The sequence below is a fragment of the Haplochromis burtoni genome, unplaced genomic scaffold (genome assembly GCF_018398535.1).
Source record: "Haplochromis burtoni strain Fernald_Lab_line unplaced genomic scaffold, NCSU_Asbu1 Contig_247, whole genome shotgun sequence".
Taxonomy (NCBI): Eukaryota; Metazoa; Chordata; class Actinopteri; order Cichliformes; family Cichlidae; genus Haplochromis; species Haplochromis burtoni.
The window spans coordinates 35,964-46,288 of record NW_024582608.1 but is presented as its reverse complement, the minus strand read 5'-3'; the positions used below and the strand labels follow the sequence as shown (position 1 = coordinate 46,288).

At 37.5% G+C, this 10,325-nt stretch overlaps 1 protein-coding gene and 1 long non-coding RNA gene across 2 annotated transcripts in view; both read right to left on the bottom strand.

Moving 5' to 3' along the window:
- Positions 1 to 10,325, bottom strand: part of LOC121815594 — a 112,325-nt gene that overhangs the window by 94,441 nt on the left and 7,559 nt on the right. The window lies entirely within an intron of this gene.
- Positions 5,016 to 10,325, bottom strand: LOC121815597. The gene is made up of 3 exons (XR_006055208.1): positions 10,247 to 10,325; positions 9,881 to 10,006; positions 5,016 to 5,237 (listed from the first exon to the last, which is right to left on the bottom strand). It is a non-coding gene; the product is annotated as an uncharacterized LOC121815597 (long non-coding RNA).

Here is a 10,325-nt window from a genome sequence, read left to right as displayed (position 1 = left end):
AAAAAAAAAAAGAAAAAAAAAAACCTGGACAAAACAAAGAAATGAACAACTAAAAAAAAGAGTGCAGGCTCAATATAGATGAGATTACATAACTTCTGGGGAATAAAAGGATGTGGTTTCAACTACAGTGTTCTGTGGTCTAAGTAATGTTGTGAGAGTGAGTTTGAAGAAATTATGTGCAAGTAAAATCTTCACCCATTAAACTCTGCTGTTCTATTTCTTTTCTTTCTCAGTTACTTCCTTCAACCCAACAAGTGACAGATGACAGTTTTCCTTCATGAATTTGAAAGAAAAAAAATGTGGTAATTTTTTTATTCCACTGATAAACAAAAACTGACATGAAGAGCTGTCACTGATGGTTGATGCCATTTAAGTCTTTAAAGAATTAGTTATCAACTGGAATATATATTTTTATACAGGAAAAGCACACTTTACCAAAATGTACTTAAGGCCATGTTGCACTAAAGATGGAAAAAACAGGCAAATGTAAAACACACTGTCAGTTGATCATTACTGTTTGTATCTAATATGAAACCTTCACACTGTTAGTTAATAGATATGCCTTTGGCCCCATCATGTGGCCAGTGCTGATCACTGCATTAAATGCAAATCAAGCTTCATCTTGTCTCAAATTGTTCTTTCCCTGTACTATCCAACATTATAGATGTCGACATATTGACACAGAGAAATTGATAATAATAAAGTAATACAAATAAAGAAAATGTTTAAAAAAAAGAAGAAGAAGACGAAAAAATCAACTTGTGTATTAAGGAAAAGGCAGCATTATTCTGTTTATCTCTTATGCTTGCTTTTGTTGTAATGTTTTTTATGGTAAAACACACAAACACAGCATGAGGAAAACAAAATCTTTATTGTACTTCAAAAATGGGACATAATGACAAATGTCACTTTTCAAATGTCTTTTTTATACATATCAACAAATATTCTTATTACTGCTGCATTTGTGTCACATAGAATATTTTAAAATGTTACTTAGTCAATTAGAGCTATTTCCACAATGAAACAGGCTAATGTGTAAAGTCATTACAAGCTGCCTCATGTGCCCTTCATGTTTTTTGTATTGTTGCTTGATAAGAATATGTGAGCATTTACTATTATCGATCATCTACTATGATTCGTAATAGTGAACAAACAAGCCATTGTTATGCATGGTACCGATACTGTAGTTGCACACTGACCTCTGTGCAACGGCAGCAGTTGTTTAGCAGTTTAGCAGCTCAGTGACCACACGACCTTGTGGTTTCTAAGGTTGTGACAATCAACGCAGTGAAGACCAGCTATGATGCTTGAGGCACAGCTCACATCTTCTCAACAAAACACAATGTAAGCAAAGCACCAACACTATTGAAAAAAGGCTTTGTTTAATCCCCGGGGGTAAAATTTTGATTGGGGCTTTTACAATATTGTCAATATTGTTGTTGTTATTTATTTGATATATGTCAGTATGCTTAAAAAAGGTGAATGAAGATGAGCCCAGAGAAAAGAAGGCAATGCCTTTCTTATTACATGAAGAATACCTCTTCATGTAATAAGAAAGTAACATCAATTGCAGATGTCTTACTTTGATAGGAATCATCATTGTAGAGTTTCAGCTAAGTTGAGGTCAGATATAATGTTTTGCGCAAAAGTTAAAGTTTTCCTGTGACTTGAGTGATGTTTTCTTTGTATAGAAGTTTAGAGTTAAAAATGTTATGTGCAGCAACATCTGAAAGAAGTAACACAAGGAATGTAAATGTGGTGTAGTCACATGCTGTTACTATTGCATTTATCTGGGACTCTCCAACATTTGTCCTCAGAAATGAAGAAGCTTCTCGAATGCGAGGTGAAACGTCTTCAAGCAACTTACAGAAGTCTAGAAGCTTTTCTTTCCAAGCTCCTTAGACTATCTATCACTATAGCTGACTGCTAGATACTGAATCCAGACGCTCCTGTTCCAGTTGTGTTAAGAATGTTAGTTTGAGGACTTTTTATTTGTTTGTTTGTTTTTTAAACAAAGATATACCACTGGATACTTATGAACACACCTAAAAATTGAATACCATATGATTTATCCCATGTAGCATGTCTGTCTGTGTCTGCCTGACACCAACTGCACTGGGTAGCGGATGTCTTAAAATAGGCTTAAGTTACTGTTACTCGACCTGGTGATATATACTGAAGAACAGCGTGGCAGACAGCCTGAACCTGTGCTCTTCATCACAGGATTAAATTCAACTGTTTATTTTGCTGTTTTATGTCCTGCAATGTACATTTGTCAATATAATCTGCATCACAAAAGTTTGTGAAAAGAAGCAAAAGGAAGTATCAGTTAACAGCCTGGTGTGAAAACCACGTTAGATTAAAGTCACAACTCTTTCTTTTTTTAGTGTCTCTGCTAAAGCCACACTGACATGTATGTTCTGAAGTACTGCGTGGGAGACAGCACGAACCTGTGATCTTCATCTCAGGATTTAGGTCAAAAGATAGAGAAAAGTCTGTTCACACACATTTATGTATAAACATTTGCTACCACAGGAGTGAAACAAAAATCACATGTAAAATGTGACAGCTGCAACTGATGGCTTGTCTTTTTTCTCAGCAGCTTCAGAAAATCAGCCATTTCTGTGCACATAGTTACAGATTTGTCTCCACATTTACAAATCATTTACTTTTAAATCTGAGTGAATTTCACAAGATCTTGCAGATCACGTGCTCTGCATTTTACTGCTTTTAGTTAACTGTAAAAACTTTGGCTCCACCATGTGATGAGTGCTGATACTATGCGTTTTTACATTTACTACTAAAGGTTACAGCTTTTACTAGATCATCACAGAATTATCACTAATCACCAACTAATACATGTAAAGGAAAACACCAATTCTTGTTTAATGTAAGGGTTATTATAGCGTTGTCCCTTTCTACATTATGCTTGACTTAAACGTAATGGTTTGTATGGTTGAGATACATACAGAGAATAAATGTAACACTTTGAGACAGATTCATGTAAAACATGAGGAGAGCACAGGTTTTATTGTAGTTGAAAATTGGCATGGGATCACAAAACCTGACAAATATTACTGGAAATCTAAATGTTGGTCAACAAGCTTCAAAGCATTTATTATCATTGCATTTGAAAAGACAATGAATTTTAATTGCATCACCAGGTTGCCGACCAAACACACATTGTTATACGTGTCTCACAAAGTCCATTTACTGACTTTTTCACACATGTCAAGCATATAACATTAATTATTGATGGATTTATGACACCTTACACAAGATATTCATATTAATCACACTTTTCATTAAAATACTACTTAGAAGAACTGCCTGCAGGGGAGTTTGTGCCCTTCATGTTTTTGTATTGCTTGATGTCTCTGTTGGTTCTCAGTCATCCAAAACACAAGCCGAGCAACCAAGCATATGCTGTGCAGTACAGAGAGCTCTACATTGGAGAAACTGCATAGCCACTCGACAAATACGTGACACAACATAGAAGAGCCTCCTCGACAGGTCAAGACTCAGCTGTACCTCTGCACCTAAAGGACAAAGTCACTCTTTCAGGGATGCCAATGTTCACATTTTGGACTGAAAAGACAGATGGTTGGTTTGAAAGAGGAGCAAAAGAGACCATCTATGTCCACTGTGAACGACCACCTTTGAACAGAGTGAGCAGCTTATGACACCAACTGTCAGCTACCCACAATGCAGTCCTGAGATCCCTCAATAGGTCACATGATAGGTTAAAGGTCTTACAGTGGTTTCATCCAAAACCTTTGGTGGTAATGGCCCACGCCTTTTTACACACTATGGCTAATGTCATGTCGCAGATGATTAATAGTGGGTCAATGATCACCTCCTAAGGGTTAGATAACTGGGACTTTCCACCTGATGAGAGGTAAAACGTCTTCAAAAAAATTAAAACCTTCTTTTCATGATCTTAGATCTCTTAATTCTCTACTATGATCATCAATTGTGAACAAACAAGCCAGTGTTTTATGCATTATACAGTTTTTTTTCCTTTCTCACTGACAACTGTGAAGCTTAGGTAATGTCACATGGTTTAGAGGTTTAGCAGCTCAGTGAATACAGGATATAGTTTGTGGTTTTAATGTCATGACAACACAGAAAAAAGTAGCCCTGATATCTCAAACAAAATGCACAGCCCACGTCTGCTTAACACAACACAAGGAAAGCACCATCCCTGATCAAAGCCTTTTATTTAATCTCCAAGGTTAAATGTTAAATGTTGGTTAGAACTTTTACAGGGCTGTTGTAGTTTATTTAAATTATGTCAAATAAAATGTATATTAAGTATTTAATTTAATTTAATATCTCATTATATTAAATGCCTTCCAAATACCTTTTTTATCCCTTTATGTTTTCTTCAAAATTAAAGTAATCCAGTGAGTACTTGTAAAATATGTTTACTTTTACATTAACTGCAAAGATGGAACTGCTAAACTGGCATAGTTTTTGTTAGAATGCCTGGGTTGTTGACCCATGGTTTTTGAGTTTATTATATTATTTATAATTTCTAGTCTTTGGTTTCTTTGAGTTCTGTCTTATGGTTTATGTCTCTGTCTTTTCTAGTTGCTCTGTCTCCCCTGTCAGCTGTATTCCCTTGTCTAGTTCGCGTCTCTGTGTATCCTTAGTTGCTATATCCCCGTGTCCAGTCAGTGTCTGTGTCTGCCCTGGTCCCACGTCTCTGTTCCCTCTGTTGCAGTGCGTGCGAGTCTGTGTCTTTAGTTCAGTCTGTGTCATGTTTCCTGTTTTATTTTGAAAGTCCATGTCTGATGTTAATGTATCTGGTTTCGCTTCCCCTTGTCTCGTTAGGCCTGATTTGCCCCAGCTGTGTTTCCCTCCTGTTATCCATTCCCTGATTACTCCCTCTGTGTATTTAAGCCCTGTGTTTCTCTGTGTCTGTGTTGCGATCTACTGTTTATTTTGCTGTGTGTTTTGTCAGTCCGCCGGTGTTAGTTTATTTTGATTTTTTCCAGTTATGTTATGTTTGAGTTCAGCATTAAAGCTGTTTCGGTTTAAGTTTGTCTCTGGAGTCTGCAACTTGGGTCCTATTCCTGTCTGCACACAGCCGTCACTTAACAGTTTTATTAGCTACTTGACCAAAAGTCAACGTTAACTTTCATCTTGATTTGAAATAGGTGGTGTTTCTCTTGTTTCTCTTCCATCCTGCTTCAGTCTAACCTCTGAGTAGACAACATCCACTTCAGCATCATCTGAAAGAAGTAGAAAGAGAAATCCGTGTCTTGTGTAATCAAAGGAGATTAATATTGTACATCAAAAACTTGTAGCAAGAAAGTTTTCACAAACATTCACAATGACACAATATTTGTAGCTTTGGCTCTGTACATCACCACAGTGGATTTTAAATCAAACAAAAAACTGTGATTGAAATAAAGCATTTAGTTTTAATTACCTTTAATTTAAGGCATTAGGCCCAAAATTGGATAATTATTGGGGGTAGCAATTTAACGAGATAATTGCGATTAATTAGAAAGAAAGGGGGAAAAACGCATTTAATCACACTTTGCATTCCAAGCAAAGGGGAACTTTTATCAATGTTGGATTTATATAGCGCTTTTCAAGGCACCCAAAGCACTTTACAATGCCACTGTTCATTCACTCACTGGTGGAGGCAAACTACGGTTGTAGCCACAGCTGCCCTGGGGCAGATTGACAGAAGCGAGGCTGCCATATCGCGCCATCGGCCCCTCTGGCCAACACCAGTAGGCGGTAGGGTAAAGTGTCTTGCCCAAGGACACAACGACCAGGATAGAGAGCCCGGGAATCGAACCGGCGACCTTCCGGTTACAGATACGCTTCCCAACCCCCTGAGCCACAGTCACAGGTTGTTTCCTGGTATAACAATGATGCACACATCAGAGCTACAAAGAATCAGAAGAAAGCATGTTGCTAGGACTGATTGGAGGCAAATTTCATTTCAAAAGACTACCTGACGGAAGCCTTGAAAAAAGCGTGGTTTCGTGCAAACTGTGTAAAAAGGAGTTTGGATACCACTGACGCGCTTCAACCTCACGGTACCATTTAAATGCAAAATATGTTGCAGCGAGCACAGAAACTGTGGGAGCTGCTAGCTCCAGCAGTGTCAGTTTGAGTACCAACAATTGTGTTGACAGCCTAAACTTGATGAAATGACTGGCTTCAGGAAAAAAATCAGACATCAGACAAACTTACAAGTTCTCTCGCAAAATGGATTGCTCTGGACAGTAGACCATGATCAGTGGTAGAAGATAAGGGGTTAGAAAATGTGCTACAGTTAGCATCAGGATCTAACTTTCCAACTACTTTTACTTGAAGACTATTTCAAGTAAAATTCACCAGCTTCATAACACTGAAAATCAAACAAAATTAGATGCATTACAGACAGCCCTGCTAATGTGGAAGAACTACACCAGGAGCAAACAAGACTGGGGCAACAGAAAGAGCCACTTATACAGGATGTTTCCACACAGTGGAATTCAGCGCTGGATATAGTTTGTCTACTAAAAAATCAAGAGGGTTTTTTTGCTGCTTTGGACAAACAAGCAGCAAAAACAGCGCTATACAAATACAGGCCATTTACCATTTACCATTTACCAAAAGCACAAGCTAGTGATTTTAACTCCATCAGAGCTGATAAACTTCCAAAAGCTGGCGACTGTTCTTGAGCCATGCAGGTAAATAAAACTATTTTTTTAACTTATTGTTGCTGTTTCTTCAAAAAGATCCATAATTAATAGTCATTGTGTAGATTAATAATTGCTTTCTTGAGCTGTCTACTACAGATTTGTGACTGAGCTTCTTGGAGGTGAGACATATGTCTCATGTTCAGTGGTTTTACCTGCTTTCTGCCACCTGCATCACACCGTGGAGGTCTCCAATTATGACTCAAACTACATGGTGAAATTTAAGACTGCCTTCACAAAGGACCTATCCCAACGTGTAGCTACACTCAACCATCAAGATAGCTACTGTGCTTGACCCACGCTTTAAGGATTTCAAGTGTGTTGCAAGGGGAGCGAGATGAGGTTTGAACCAACCTTGAGGCCCTGCTGCAGGAATAATGTAAAGATGCCACCACAAAGGAGCCAGCAAAGACAAAGTGCCTCCTCCTCTCTTCATTGTCTTTAGACTCTGATTCAGATGAAGAAGCCCTGAGTAACAGGGCCCTGAGTCTGTACAGAGCAGAATCCACCATCAGCGACAGAAAGACTGCCTGCTGCAGTGGTGGTCAGTCAAGCAGGGACCCACCCACAGCTGTCTGTCCTGGCCCACAAGTATCCTGCCACTTCTATCCCATGTGAGAGACTCACATGTTTCTACCTTATTTTTTTAAGAAGATAAACTGCACTTTATGTTGAAATTTTTATTATTATTATTATTTAAAGACAATACCACTTTGAAAATGTACGTAAAGGACTTAAAATAGCACTTTCTTTTTAAGTCTGAACAAATTTTGGCCAGGGATATTGTTTTTTGTTTCTCTGTTTTGAATTTAAATGCAGTTTAAACCCTATTTTTTCTTTCCAGAAATTAAAAGAGGTGGAGTTTACAATATTAATGTCCATGTCTATTATTTGATTCGGTCACCTAATAAAACCCTTTTAAATGAAAAAAATGGCGCCTTGGGGCAAATTTTCTTGTGCGATTAAATGCGATTAATCAAGATTAATTACAAAGCCTCTAATCAATGAATTACACAATGGATGGAAAAGTAGCATCATGACCAAGTTCTGTTTCCTTTTTATTTCTGGAAAAATGAAGCAGACATCATATCTAAAGTCATAACAAAGCTCTAAATTTGTATTTTATAGCTTTTTGATGTAATTTTAAATATAATGCTCAAGTAGACGTCAGTACAAATAAAGGAGGCCATCATTCTGTGGAAAAAGCACAGAAATAAACCAGAGAGATGGCAAAACATTTAGGAGTGGCCAAACAACTTTGTATATTCTTAAAAATGTACAAGGTTGAGCTGCAGTGCCATCTCAAATACACCATTCTTCTTCTATCCAAGAGATATTCTCTGACCCCACCTTGATCCCATCTGTGATGTGTCACTCCAAAGAACACGTCCACGCTCTAGAGTTCAATGGTGGTGTGCTTTACACAACTGCTTGCAACACTTTGCATCAACACTTTGCACTGGGGGGGTTAAGGCTTGGAAACCCATTCCATGAAGCTGAGTTGGGGGCCTCTGAGTACTGTGCCCCACAGCATTCACTTCCAATTTCTTATAATACCACTATCAGTGGTCTGTGGAATATTTAGTAGTGAGGAAATTTCATGACTGGACTTTTTGCACAGGTGGCATCCTGTCACGGTACCATGATGGAATTCCTGAGAGCTCCTTAGAGAGACCTAATCCTTCAAAAATGTTTATATAAGCAGTCGGCATGACTAGGTGTTTGATTTTATACACCTGTGACCATGGAAGTGACTGGAACACCTAAATTCCATTATGTGGATGAGTGAGTAAATAGTTTTGGCAATATAGTGTATATATTTACTCCAGTTATTTTCATCCTTTTTGCCACTACCATCTATCCACATATGATCCCTAACACTACCTACACAACACCTCATGACCTCGACAATATCTAAAGAAGTCAAGAACATAAAGAGATGAGTGTATCACGGTCAAGGTCTACAATCAAGACCATTCAGGAATCAACCTTCCTGAGTGGAAATAAATAACATATATAACAAGCATTCATAACAAGCTGAAAACCACTGGTTACACTCAAGCAGAGTAAGGCGAGGTTTGATCTAAAAAGAGCCTGCATGTTTCTGAAAGAAATTTTCTGGACATATGAAACCAATATTAATTTGTATCAGAAGGGAGGAGGAATGTTTGGAAAAGGAGTGAAATCGCTCATGAGCTTAAGCATACCACACTGTATGACTAGGTGAAAGTAATGTTACGGGCAAATCGATCGTGTTTATTGATGATGCGACTGCTGGTAGAAGTACATGATGAATTCTGAAGCAAACAGGGCTATTTTCTCTGATCAGTTTCTGTCAAATACTACATAACTGATTGGGCAGTGCTTCACATTGCAAATAGATAATGACCCATAACATACTACAAAAGAAGCCCAAGATTGTCTTAAAGCAAAGAGATGGGATATTATTCAATGACCAGTCAGCCACCTTATACATAATTGATTGATAGCCTGCAAACTAGCAGCAACAGAAGGTGGCCCTGCAGTGCAGTCCTGGAAGAGCATCACAAGGAAAGAAAATACCATGGTAATGTTTATGGGTTGAAGGCAGTCTTACTGCAAGACTGAAGTATAAAACAGATCCTTAAACTTTAAATCATGTTAGTTTTCTAGTAAATTTTGATTCTCTGAAAACGAGAGACTGTAAAAAAAAAACCTCCACTGGCCAGTGGTACCCTCAGCATCAAGGTAGATAGACCTATGTTCTAACTTTCAAAATCCCACGTCACTTTGTTCTCAAAAGTTGTGATTTTTTTTTGTAGATACACGAAAGATATCAATTTGAAACTCCTACATTGCTTTATTCTCGAGTTATCACAATGATAAACCCACCTGCCCACTGCTTGTCAGGATGACAACAATAACCCATCAGCCTTCTACAGCTGAGGAGAAAATGACTGTAATTACTAAATATCTGATAAAAAAGTTTTGTAAAACTCATTGAATTAAAGGTGAAACTCAGCATTGCAATCACATATTGATTATTTTACTTAAAATCCCTTGTGGTCCTGTACAGAAGCAATACAAATAATGGCGCTTACTGTAAAGGTTTTATAACAATTTGGCATACATTCCTGTGTGGTACTCACTGAGATAAAATTGATAGCAGCAATATAGTTCATTTAAAATATTACCTTCATTAACAGTCATAGTGCCGGTCTTTTGGAATTTCCGGACACCAAGAAACACAGCCAGAATGAGTAGAATGGCAATGCTTCCTACCACGGCCACAGTCACAACACAGTGGTCAGAAATATTACCTAGAAATTGAATACATTAGGAAGAATGTACTGAGATAATGGGGATATAATGGCCTCAAGTCACTTGCAATTTATGCTTCAGTATCTATAAGGTAATTGGTCTATAGACCTATAGGATTGATTTTTTTTAACTCAAATAAATAACTTAATTAGAACAATGCCTATAAATACATAAACTAAACAAAATAATTAAAAATATAAAATAAATGAATATCTAAGTAGAACATTTTTTTATATTACCTGCACATCTTATAAGGTGGATGATGGTTTGTTCTCTGCTTATATTGTTTTGGACAATACACATTAGCTTTCCCAGCAG